Source organism: Sus scrofa, chromosome 5 (genome assembly GCF_000003025.6).
Source record: "Sus scrofa isolate TJ Tabasco breed Duroc chromosome 5, Sscrofa11.1, whole genome shotgun sequence".
NCBI lineage: Eukaryota > Metazoa > Chordata > Mammalia > Artiodactyla > Suidae > Sus > Sus scrofa.
Genome location: NC_010447.5, coordinates 39,537,695 through 39,551,798, shown reverse-complemented (window position 1 = coordinate 39,551,798; position 14,104 = coordinate 39,537,695).

The window sequence follows — 14,104 nt, the reverse complement described above, 5'->3', positions numbered from 1 at the left end:
AAAGCAATGGAAAGGAACAGCCTACGACATGCAGGCAACACTGTGGATGAATCACAAACAAAAGAAGTCAGTTACAAACGTGCATCCTGTTTGATTCCATTTATATAAAGTTGGAAACTTGGCAAAATTAGTCAATGCTATTACAAGTCAGTACAGCAGTCTTCTTGAAGTGGGGCCCGGGGAAGAAGCAACTGAAAGAGAGCATGCTGTGGATTTCTTGAGATGGAAATGTTCCATTTTCTGATCTGGAAGCTGGTTACATAAAGTGTTCAGTGTGATAGTCACTGAGCTGTACATTTATGATAGGTGCATTTTTATACACTATGTTCCACTTTGATAAAAAATGTTTTTTAAAATAAGAAAATATATGGAACAACTATAGGAGATGTGTGCCCTAAATAGAAAATTAGAACATTAGACCACACTCGCCATCATCATACATGGTTGTAATAGAAGGTTGCCACATATGTGACCATAGAACTGTCCTCCTGTCTGAGAAAATACCCTCTTTGACCAGGTGGCTTCAGAAGGTGATACTTAGTGACGGTTTAAGGAGCAAATCAAGCCTAGGAATCATTGCGGTGATGCTCATAGCCCAGTCACTGTCACATTCTCATTACAAGGTAATAAATACCATTAAAACTTTAAAAATGACCCAGACATTAATGTGTGGAAATATTTGGGCACAGCATTTCTGTAGGACTTGGAGGTTGGAAATATGTTTTCTGGTGTTTCTCATGATTTCATTACTTTTAAGCACATATATCAAACAACTGTATCCAAGTGCCTTTTCCAGGAGCTATGATAGCTAAAAAGATACATAAGACACAGTTCTTGACTTCAATACACTATTGATTTAACAGGAATGTTACTGAAAAAAATGGGACATGAGAGAATAATGGTCATGTCCCAGGTCTCTGGTGAGTTCCTGGGATGGGCTGCCAAGTGGTTCTTGGCTTCGCACGGGAAAGAATTGAAGAGTGAGCCATAGCAAAGTGAAAGCAGGTGTGGGAAAGAATTGAAGAGTGAGCCATAGCAAAGTGAAAGCAGGTGTATCTAGAGAGGTACACATTCCATAGACAGTGTGGGCCATCTCAGAAGGCAAGAGAGGCAACCCCAGGACACAGGGTCTTCTTAAAAAGTGAGAACAGCCAGAGATATGGGGGGTGGTTAGTTTTTATGGGCTGGTAATTTCATATACTAATGAATGGGAGCGATATTCTAACTATCTTGGAGAATGAGTGACAATTTCCAGGAATTGGGGCACCACCCACTTTTTGGCCTTTAATGGTTGGCCTTTGAACTGTCATGGCACCTGTGAGTGTGTCACTTAGCATGCTAATGTATTACCATGAGCATATAATGAGACTCAAGAAAGTTGAATCTTCTGCCATCTTGGGCCTCGTAGGTTCTAAAGAGGTTTTGTGGTGTCCTGTTCTTCTTGGTGGTTGTGCCATTCTTTCAATGACTGTGCCTTGTCCCCTTCCTTCCTGTATCCTGGAGATAGCAGAACCATGAAAATCTTAACCAAAAATACATATCCATATATAAGGGTTGAATGGGGTGGGGGGAGCACTGATTAAATGCAGCTATTGGTATGCGAGGTAAATTTAGTATGTTCAGTAAAGGACAGGGAAGGCTTTTCAGAGGAGACAGAACTTGAGCTGGAATTTGAAGGAAAGAATTTAAAAGAATAAGGTAGACCTGGATATGTGAGGAGAAATTTCAGGAGAGAGTAAGCAGTGTAAACAAAGATTCTAAGAAATCAGTACACAAAGGAGATTTAATTGGTGTTGCCTTGTGACTCAGTCTCTGAGAAGACATTCAAAGATATAATCTAGCGTTAAAAGTTATTCAAATCTTGGAGTTCCTGTCATGGCATAGTGGTTAATGAATCCGACTAGGAACCATGAGGTTGTGGGTTCAATCCCTGGCCTTGCTCAGTGGGTTAAGGATCCGGCGTTGCCATGAGCTGTGCTATAGGTTGCAGACATGGCTCAGATCCTGCATTGCTGTGGCTGTGGCGAAGGCCAGTGGCTACAGCTCCGATTTGACCCCTAGCTGGGAACCTCCATATGCCATGGGAGCGGCCCAAGAAATGGCAAAAAGACAAAAAAAAAAAAGTCATTCAAATCTTGGAGTTCCCATAATGGCCAAGCGGAAATGAATCTGACTGGCATCTATGAGCATGAGGGTTTGATCCCTGGCATCCTTCAGTGGGTTAAGGATCCAGTATTGCTGTGAGCTGTGGTGTAAGTTGAAGAGATGGCTCAGATCCCGTGTTGCTGTGGCTGGGAGGTAGGCCGGTGGCTACAGCTCTGATTTGACCTTTAGCCTGGGAACCTCCATATGCTGAGGGTGCAGCCCTAAAAAGACAAAAGAAAAAAAAATCATTCAAATCTTTTCTGGAACCTTTCTAAGGCTGTCCACAGGGATTCCTCCAATTACTTCTTAAATATCCCTTTCTACATTCCTTGAGGTCTAATACCTCTCATGTATTACAGCTATAACTAGACTAGGGGTTGGCAAACTTCTTCTATAAAGAGCCAGATAGGGACTTCCTGTGTGGCTCACAACATAACTACTTGGCTTTGCTTCTGTAATGGCTGTGGCTCAGCCCCTGGCTCAGGAACTTCCATGTGCTGTGAGTGCAGCCAAAATAAAATAAAAGGCCAGATAGTCTTTGTCACAACTACTCAACTCTGCAGTTTTTTAACAAAAGCAGCCATAGATGATGTGTAAATGGTGGATGTGGCTGTGTTCTAATAAAACTTTATTATAGTAACAGGCTGGATTCTGCCCCAGGTTGTATCTTGCTAACCCCCTGAACAAGACTCAACTGGTACGCCCAGTTGAGCCCATTATGGCTCAGTATGTTAAGAACCTGACTAGTATCCATGAGGATGCAGGTTTGATCCCTGACCTTGCTCAGTGGGTTCAGCATCCAGCATTGCCAGGACCTGTGGTGTAGTTTGCAGATGTGGCTTGGATATGGCATTGCTGTGGCTGTGGCTGTGGCTGTGGTGTAGCCCAGCATCTGTAGCTCCAATTCAACCCCTAGTTTGGGAACTTCCATATTCTGCAAATGTGGACATTAAAAAAACAAACACTCATCTGAAAATTTGACTCTGCCTCACAACCTTTGTTCTTTTCATTTTTCTCCCTCCCTTATCCTTTTGCTTCTTCTCTCTAATTTTTTATCCTTATGATGCCAGCTCTTTTTCTATAATGAGAATCCCAGAACAATGGATAAAGAACAGAAATCCCAGACATCCTGAGGAACGATGGACTGCTTCTAACTAGAGAGAGTGAGTCAATCCAAGTGATATTTTAGGAAAATTAATCTGGCAGCACTGTGTAGGATGGATTGTTATAGGTATAACAGAAAGCATACAGACCAATTAAGAATTTGGAGGTTATTACAGAATGTATGCAATAGATGTGGGAGCTAAGGAATAGAAGAAATAGATGAGTGTGGGACAAAATGTGATTCAAAGATTGACTGGAATTGACAGCTGTTTAGATGAAGAAGAATGCAGAGGAAGGGAGTCTAGATAAGTAAAAAAAAATTACTAAGATGCATCATTTTTGTCTGCTTTTTAAGTTTTCCTTCTCCTTGTCCTATAAATGTCAGCATTTCTCAGGTTTCTTTCCCTTCTGTTCTCTTCCCTTCCCACCTCATAAAATTGTCCTGGGTGACATTATTCATATTTATAGTCTTGACTATTGACTTCTCAGCTGATGATTTACAAATCTGTTATCTGTAACCCAAACACCTTTGGTGAATTGCAGACCCCAACTTGAGGTTTCCAGGAGGACTCACAGACCCTCAACTCAGGCTCCAGTGGAGGTTAGTTTTACCCTGTTTTCAAGCCAGTAAATTAGCCTGTTACTGTTTCATGGATGCAGACAAAACAAGCAAGGCTCTTGGTTCAGAGACAAAAGTCTTTATGCCTCACAGCACAGCTGATGAGCATCAGCATGTTGACATCAGTTGCCCTTGGCACCCCAAGTCCCACAAGGGTGAAATGGAGGGCCAGATGGATTCTTGCACACACGGTGGATTGCACTACAGGAAAGGGACACTGAGTCTGAGGAACCTGCTGTTTTATTGCAAGCAGTGAGCAAGTCTGTTCTTTATCCTGGAAAGAGTCCCTCAAGGTTACTTAGGGCAAAAACAAGGCTGAGAAATGGCCCAGGTAAAGAGCAGTCAGGGCCTAGTGTTCTTAGAAACATGTAACAAAACATGTAGCAACACATGTAGGAGCAAAATATGTAGGAGTGGAAGAAGACTGTTCCAACCACCCTCATGTCCAACCGAATTTACCAAAATCTTTCTTAAGACCTGCTCTTCTGTGTCCAGTCTTGGTACCCCAGTCACCCAAAGCACAAACTGACAGTTTTCCCAGGCTTCATCCTATTACTTATTCTTATCAGAACTAACTACTAAATTAGTTTCCTGTGGCTACTGTAACAAATTACCATAAACTGGGTGGCTTAGAACAACGGAAATGTATTCTCTCACAGTTATGGAGATCATAAGTCTGATATCATGGTATTGTCAGGGGTGTGCTCCCTCTGGATGTTCTAAGGGAGAATCGGTCCTTGCCTCTTCTAGCTTCTGGTGGCTCCAGAAATTCCCTGGATTGTGGCCACCTTACTCTAGGGTCGTATGGCCCTCTCTTCTTCTTCCATCTGTCAAATAATCCCTCTCCCTCACTCATACAAAAGCACTTGTCATTGGATTTAGAGCCCATCTGGATAATCCAGGATAAATGCCTTCTTGCAAAGCCATTAATTTAATCATGTTGTTTGCCATGATGAGATAATATTCACAAGTTCTGGGATTAGAATGTGTATGTATCTTTCTGGCTCAGTTTACAGTCACCAAATTCTCTAAAGGATCTAGCATAGTCATTTTTACATAATAATACAAGATTGCATTCAGAAGTTATTTGCATAGAGGTAATGGCTAAACTGTAAATATGCAGCTAGTGAACAGTTATTCCAGATTCAAACTCAGGCTGTCTAACTCCAAAGTTCATGCTTTTAACCACTAACCTGTGCCATCACCTTCTTGCCCTTTTTAAATGTTAATTTTGTCAATAAGTTCAAAAGTCAGCAGCTACAGAAAGGAAGCCTCAAGTTGTACCAATATCCCCTCAATTGTTGGGTTGACAAGGGTTCCATGGACATAAGAAGCCTTCTGTACCGCCACCAGCCCCAAAAGATTCCCCTACTGAAGAATCAGTGTGGTGCATGGATGCCTGCAACTGAGTCACCAAGAAGCCAAGCTCCCTTTCTTGCCAGTTCCCTTTGCTTTGCAGTTCAGTGATCAGAGTTTCAGTGTGGGAAATAGAAATGACCCTGACAATCATCTGCCTACCTGATGAGTTATTCCATGGGGGGATTGGTTTAATCTAGTGAGAATCAGCCCTGATGAGGCACATTCATAACCAGCTTCTCATTTTGCAAAGACGTTCTGCCCTAAAGGCTTAATGAGAAGATGGGAGCATAAATCCTTAAGACTTATGAAGCGCTTTATGTTTCATAAGCACTTAGCTAAAATTACTTATCCAATTAATCTCTAAGGATGATAACCGAATGATTTCTTTTAAAAATTATCATTATTTATTAACACATTAGAAAGCTGAAAGCTGATGGAGATATTTTGCATGAGTTTCCACAGGGGAGATTGGAGATTTCAGTCCCTTCAAGGTCTCTCAGCAAAAAAAACACAACAGAACCCAAATGCATGGAGGTGGGACACTGGAATCTTCCCCATCCCACTGTGTGGAAATCACAGAGTCACTAAACCCCTAGAAGCTTCAATATCTGTCAACCATGACGCTAGGATTCTGCCCTTGCTTCTCTTGCTAAACTGAGACGGTGTTGAAATCTTCATGGAAATGAAAATGCTTTATTCTGGGAATGCTGATAGACTTGCATATAAGCTAATTTATAACAAAAGTTTAATTAAACAAGAATGCTCTTAAGTCAGGGATCCCTTAACTATATAGTTTATTATGTAACTGGCTTTGCTGGTGATATGCTCTGGTTGAGAACACAGAATCTGGAGCCAGATGGCAGGGTTTGAATCTCACTTACTATCTGGGTGACCCTGGACAAGTGACATGCCTCAGCTTCCTTTCCCATAATATGGCATCATGATAGTGTCATTTTTGAGGACTGAATGATTCAATACAGGTAAAAACTCTTAGCCAGGTTTCAAGTAAATAGCAGGTACCCAGTTAATGATTACATCTACACAACTCATTAAGGACTTGGGAATTTTATCACAACGAAAAAGGACATGGGGGAGTTCCCATGGTGGCTCAGCAGGTTAAGGACCTGGCATTGTCGCTGCTCTGGCACGGGTTCAATTCCTGACCCAGGAACTACTGCATGCTGCAGATGCAGCCAAGAAAAGAAAAAAGAGAACATGAGTATGACCCCTGTCTCCGCAGCCCTTGACCTGATGGGTACTGACCAAGTGTCCAACAAACTCACAGCCCCTTCACATCGCTCTTCCCTTTCTCTGACTACCCTATGTCTCTTTCCCCATCTCTCTTTCTGTTATTTTATCTCCCTGTCTTCTCCCTGCCTCTGCTTTTCTTTTCATCTCCTTCCTGTTTCTTCACCATGCAGGGCAGTGAAGGACCCTGCAATTGGCTGGGTCTGCCTGTTGAAACTGTTTTTTCCCATGAAGCATCAGAGACAAACGACCTGCCCTGTGAATGTCTCAGAATCTACTCTTCTCACTGAACGGACTCTGTGTCTATACCTCTACCCCACTTTTTATATCTTCCTCTCTCTGACTCTCTCCTTGTCTTGGTCTGCATATCTTTATTTCTCACTGTATCTATTGTTATCTCCTGCTGTGTGCACATGCCCCTGTGTGTGTATGTATGTGTGTGTGTGTGTGTGTCTGTGTGTATGTGTGTGTGGCCCCTCAGCTGTGGGAGCTGAGCTCCCTGGGCCCTCTAAAGACCTGCTGGTGGGAAGAAGAGGGAAAAAGATCTCGTGCCACCTCCTGCACTGGGCCATGATTGAGAGAACTGTTTTCTCCAGCGAGAGTAACTATCATATAGCCTGGCAGCCAGTTCTGGAACTGCAGGGAGTCAGGTCCCTCTAGAGAGCTCCTGAAGTAGCAGGACTTTATGCAGTGTGTCTCTGAACAGGTGTCTAGAACAGAAGTGATGGTTCCAATCAAGACAACTTACACGAAAGTTAACTGGGCACATATTTAATTGATGCACATAATTATGATTGTGCTGCATGGTAATTAGCATAAATGGTAAGGGGTTCATGTAAATCACTGTAATTAGTATTACTTTTTCACAGCTAAGCCAAATTTCATTTCCCCTTTCTACATTGCTAATTCACCAGCATCTGTAATCTGTGTCAATGTTGGTAATTCCTTGATGTCACGTACTGTTTACTCATCACTTCACATGAACATACTTAGATTCAGACACACAGAGGCACAGGGATACACACACATACAGTCATACTCTCACACTCAAAGACAAAGAGAGCCAGGATCCATCTCTCTAAAATGAAGATTCCCTTTTCCCTAGTTCACTTACCCGCTTCTGGCCCCATGAATCCCCACCCCATCCCCCTCCTTCTTGGATCCTTGAGATCTCTTTGGAAAGGTTTGACCATTGACTGAGGTGATCTGTGAGTTCCCTTCTAATCCTGAAATTCTATTTTAAAGATGGCAATGAGGGAGTTCCCATCGTGGCTAATCAGAAATGTCTGACTAGTATCCATGAGGATGCCGGTTTGATCCTTGGCCTCACTCAGTGGGTTAAGGATCTGGCATTGCCATGAGCTGAGGTGTAGGTCGCAGAGGCAGCTCGGATCCCATGTTGCTGTGGCTGTAGCATAGGCTGGCAGCTGCAGCTGAGATTCGACCCCTAGCCTGAAACTTCCATATGCTGTGGGTGTGGCCCTAAAAAGACAAAAAAAAAAAAAAAAAAAAAAAAGCAATGAAAGGTTGAAAACATATAAATGAGTAGATTTTATTACCTTCATAATTACCACCATCATCTTAACATCACAAAAAAGTATAGATTTTATAATTTGAATTGAATTTATAATTGAATTTTAATATATTCTATATAAAGTGATGTACTCTTCATATGCACAATCCCTTTACATTTTGAAGTAGATGTTCTTCATTTCCTAATGAGAAAACTGGGACTTATTGAGGTTAACTATTTGCCCAAGGTCATGGAGCAAGTCAGTGGGAGGTCAGGATTCAAATTCTCGGGCTTTTGACTTTAAAGTTTATGGTATGTAACCAATTTGTTTTTCTAGCAAAACATAAATGATAAGGACAGATAGTTTCTCCCCCTAAATCTTTCATTTTTTTCCATTGGTAACTATGTTCTTAGGGCAGAACTGCCTTATTTTTATAGGCCAGAAGGGGCAATGGTCACCAGATACTCGAAAGGGGGTTTGCTGCCAAAAACAGGAGAGAGAAAAGAATCAAGAGGCACAGAGCACAGCTGATTTTGGGATGTTTATTAAAACCAAACTTGTTCATCTTTCCTAAGTGATCATCTAGAAAGTTCTAAGGATTTCAGAAGAAGAAATCAGGGCATTAGTGCTGTGTCCAGTCTTTCAGCAGTCTGAATTGGGGCCTGCTCCCAGAAGAGGCTTTCACCTCTGCTGGGTTGGTTCTCCTCACTCTTTAAACGAAAAGTTCTCTAAGTGGTCCTCTCCTAAGCAGTATTCCATAAAGACAAAATGGAGCCATTCACTTGGACAAAAGAAAAGAGGGGGCATGTGGACACAAAGGGGAGGAGGGATGGGGGCTTCCCTGCTCACTGTGATGCACTCACAGGGCAAGTCTGGGCTACTCCCTCCTTTCAAGAGCTGCTCCTCTCCCTGCTCCAGGCTTTGGGAGCAGCTTCTTCATTCTTGACCTGCCTCCTTGACCACAGTGCCTGATCCAGGGATAGGCAGAGCTTTCAAGTCAGATCAATCAAAATTCTTCCCTGCATGAAGGGAAAAAGCCTCTAGGTTCTGAGGACTGTAAAGTGTAAGAGATACTGAAGAACTGGAAAGGTCCCTCTGTGGCCTTCCATGTCCTTGTCGACTGTAGCTTGTACCTTTGCTCCCACATGACCTCTGCTCCTCACTGTTCCTCCCACTCCTCTTTGTAAAATCCAGATTGTCCAAACAATGGCTGCTAATTAGTCAGAATAATTCCTCCCTTTACTAAGAACCATCTTTGAACAAATATTCTTGAAACTAGCTGAACTTCAGCTGACCCTGCCTGCTGAAGCCCTGTAAAAAATTCCACCCTCCCTCCCAAGTTAGAATGCTCCTTCTCCTGCTGACAGTTTTGAAGAAAGACTTATGCTAATGGCGCTCCTGTTTTTTTCCACAAAGGATAGGGTAAGAGCTGCTGAGATGCTTGCTAGCAGCTGGTCCAGTCCACAACTGTGGAGAAGCCAGCCTATGAGAGTGAAATTAACATAGGAACAGGTAAGGACATAAGCACTGGGAAGAGAGAGAGGTGGATGCAGAGACAGAGCAATATCTAGTGGTGTTAGTTCTCCATCCTATTTCTCTATGGCCAGCACATCTGTTATTACCATTTTTTTCTTATATAAGTGAACCAGTTAAAAATGTAGGGTCAGAATATAAAAACAAAAAAAGAAAAGAGAAGAAAAAGAAAGAGGAGTTCCCATTGTGGCTCAGTGGTTAACGAATCAGACTAGGAACCATGAGGTGGCAGGTTCGATCCCTGACCTCACTTAGTGGGTTAAGGATCCGGCGTTGCCATGAGCTGTGGTGTATGTTGCAGACACAGCTTGGATCCATCGTTGCTGTGACTCTGGCGTAGACTGGCGGTGGTAGCTCCGATTAGATTCCTAGCCTGTGAACCTCCATATGCTGCCTGTGCAGCCCTAGAAAAAGACCAAAAAAAAAGAAAGAAAAAGAGAGCAATGACAGCAGTCCTCAAATATGGTTGTCAAACATGTTTTTTATAACTTTATACTGAAATAAACTCAGATCTAGAGCCTCTATGTCCAAGAATAAGGATAAGCATTATTTTTCCCCATTAAGTAGCCCATTCAACTGCTGCTTCTTAGTAAATACTGTCAGAAATTCAAGCTTCTCTCTCACCCCTTTCCAACTACACTTTTGGAGATGAACTCAGTTGCTAGACAATCAGGGTGCTAAAAGGTAAGTTTTAAAAATGGTGACTCTCTTGAATAAATGTAAAATAAATATGTGTCAAAGATTTTATTTCACTTATTATCTAATGAGGATCCCAGTGAGAAGTAAAAACTGGTTCAAAGGAAAAGCCAAAGGAAAAGCACATATATAGGAAATCAGGAATACTGAGTTAAATTTGCTAATAGATGCAAAACTGGCATCTTCCATAGAGTGGAAATTGATTTACCTTCACTGGATAAAGTTCACATTTATTTCTAAAAATGGAATTATTTGCATCACCATCCTTCCACTAGTTAACTTCAATTTCTAGACACTTGCAAAATACTCAGGGACAATGAAAGACACAGATCTCTTAAAATCACATAATCCTGAAAGGGTCCTTTCTCCAGAGATTTTAACGGGAATTCTCTCTGTATAGTCTGATCCTCTACACAGAATCTACAGACTGGTTTAAATAGAATTGAAATTTAAATAACTGAATTTGAGAAACTTCCTTCCAAATATGACTTATAAATTGTCGTCAAGCTAAAATTATTCTTCTATTTTCATATAGTCCCCTAACCCAATTCATCATCCAATACAACATCCATCTAAATTTTCACGTTTCCCTATTAATTTTAACTAGGGAAGTTTATCTAGCACATTAGGAAACCCTATCACAAGCCTTTGGCCTCCCCACCTTGAGATGCATGTGCATGAGTACTATCTCAGAAACTAGGGTTTCTGTAGGAGGAGGAAATAGGTTTATGATTTCAAAACTGGATAACACAGAACATTTGACTATGGACTTGTAGGTCCAATTAGGAAAGGTTGAAAATTATGATGAAAAAACTTAAAAACCAGCATATTTGTTATGTGGCCCCCATCTGCCTCTTGGACACATTGTACTTCTATTTGGATATTTCATCCTGGCTTTTTGCATCAAGAAGCAAGATGCACACTTTTGGTTTGGTAAGCAATCAAGAAATAACAATACTCATGATCTGGTGGGATTGCTTCTTGGAGGTTATGGTAAATTTATTTACTCCTTATTGGAGAAAAATATGGTCAAATAAGGCAGGTTGAACAGCTCACAAGCAAATGGAATATCAATCTTCTGAATATCTTCCCCTCTCATAACTGTGGGAGAGGTGGAGACAAGAGCTGAGAGTCAGTGATTGCAAAGTCAAAGACAAAGGAAGTTTCATTTCAGGCCCAGGTAATGGAGCACCAGGTAAAATTCTAGATCAAGGATCTGAACACTGAAAGGAGTTGCACGGGTCTACCCCATTAATTTTTCTTTCATCTTGGTCTGAAATGGCCCTCTAGGGTTTAAATACCAAAGCTGATATTGTACTATTAATGCACTCTCTAGTTCATATATACTAAGTTCATTCTCTCATTCATCATTCATGTATATACTAAGCATACACCAGTTGTCATCGTAGTGTCCCTAAGCCCTCTAGTCTATATGGTTGCTTTCATATTTACTATTTATACAAAAATGGCTTGAGTACCTATCATAACACTATGGAGACTTCAGTGCCTTTCCCAAGATTTCTGCAGACCCCAAGGGGCTTGATTGCTGTGCTTGTTTCTTACCCAGATTTCCTAGTCCTGCTGAACTCTCAATCCGCCTTATAGTCCACTTCCTACAGTTCTTGACCTTTCTCCATCCATTGTCGCCTTACAAGGGAAAACATATACTTTTTTCTCTGATTTCCCCACTGATGCAACAAGTTCGTGTGTAACAAATATTTACAGAAGTTTGAAACAACTTTTGAAATAGTTTTATTATGCCAGACAGTACAGCAAATAGTTTAAAATAAAGCATGCCTCCTCTTAAACCGCTTTGGAAGAAAATAGATGAAGTAAACGTGGCAAAAAGTTGATAGTCTAAAATTAGATGGATACATAGGGTTAATTTTTCCATTTTTGCTATTTTTTTATCTGTTATAAAGTTTTTATAATAAGAGTTTTTAAAAATAGGATGTTCCCGTTGTGGCTCAGCGGTAACAAACCCAACTAATATCCGTGAGGATGTGGGTTTGAACCCTGGCCTCACTCAGTGGGTTAAGGATCCTGCATTGCCATGAGCTATACTGCAGGTTGCAGGCATGGCTCAGATCTGGCATTGCTGAGGCTGTGGCATAGGCCAACAGCTGCAGCTCCAATTCAACCCCTAGCCTGGGAATTTCCATATGCTGCAGATGTGACCCTAAAAAACAGAAACAAAAAACCAAAAAACAAAACACTAGTCATGTTACTATGGAAGATGTTTTGCTGTCTGTGTTGGTTAGGATAAAGGCTGAGCTGCCATATCAGAGTCTCTAAAATACAGAAGCTGATGGTGCAACCTCACATAACAGATGATGCCTCACAGTCCTGCAGAGTTCTAAGTTCTTCTCGTTTCCCTGACTCCCCCTAGGTCTTGTCCTTGACTGCACAGTCAAAGCTGGGCTGCAGACAAGTCTGCATTACCACTCACAGAAGACAAAGAGTACAAATGTAGGGCAATCACATTCTTTCTAAGCATGGGAACAAAAGCTGCATATATAGGAATAGTCTAAATGTCCACTGATGGATGAATAGATAAAGAGAATGTGGTATAGACATACAATGGAATATTATTTATTTATTTTAATGATTTTTATTTTTTTCCATTATAGCTGGTTTACGTATTCTGTCAATTTTCTACTGTACAGCATAAAAAACAAACAAACAAACAAAAACAAAAGACAACTCACAGAATGAGAGAAAATAGTTTCAAATGATGCAACTGGGATATTGTTTAAAAAGAAGGAAATTCTACCATTTGCAACAAACAAATCCAGGTTCATTTGAATGAAACTGGAAGAGCTCATACTAAGTGAAATAAACCAGTCACAGAAAGAGTCAGGGCCTTGGAGGTCTCGTGGTGGCTCAGCAGTAACAAACCCAACAGGTTCGATCCCTGACCTTGCTCAGTGGGTTAAGGATCTGGCATTGCCATGAGCTGCAGCACAGGTAGGTCACAGATGCAGCTTGATGTGAATCTAGTGTTGCTATGGCTGTGGCTGTAGCAGGCAACTGCATATCCCATTCAACCTAGCCTGGAAACTTCCATATGCCACAAGTGCTGTCCTTTAAAAAAAAAAGGGGGGGTCAGGGTAATTAAGTTAAAATTAGGTCATTAAAGTAGGCCCTAACCCAATATTACCAGTGTATTTATAAGAAGAGAAAGTTAGGACAGACACACACAAAGGAAAGACCTGTGTTGACAGAGGAAGAAAACGGCCATCTATAAGCCAAAGAGATAGGCTTCACAAGGAACCATCCTGCTGGCACCTTGATCTTGAACTCCCAGCCTTTAGAACTGTATGAAATTTAATTTCTGTTGTTTAAGCCACCCAGTCTGTTTTTACTCTGTTACGCAGCCCTAGAAAACTAAACATTCCTCTTTTTAATGTAGGACAGTTTTATTCTCCACTGCTCTGAACCCACGAAATCTTCCTTTGGTAAATCCTTAACCTCATTAAGGCTCTCTGCTAAACAAAAGGTCATTCTTTCAGGATATCTGCCTATTAGTAGCACAGAGTACCCATAGAAACTGGGAAATTAGCCTTTCTTTAATAAGATCAAACTCTTTGGCACATCAGTCTCCTTAAGTTGAAAGGGACAGTATAAAAGCCTATTCTTCCTCCATGAGAAATACACTACCTCATAAGAATCTAAAAGCATGTACAGCCAGATTTCCTTCTGTTTGCTTGAAATGGCCATTTACCCCTTTCCACTACAGTCACATGCACTCATTCACCTATTCACTTAAGTTTAGTGAAAGCCTCCAGGGTATAGGCTCTATGTCTAATCTGTGGGGCCCAAATGAGGCAGACCAGCTCCAGCTCTCTTGGGGCTCACATGCCATTGCAGATACAGACATTAAAAG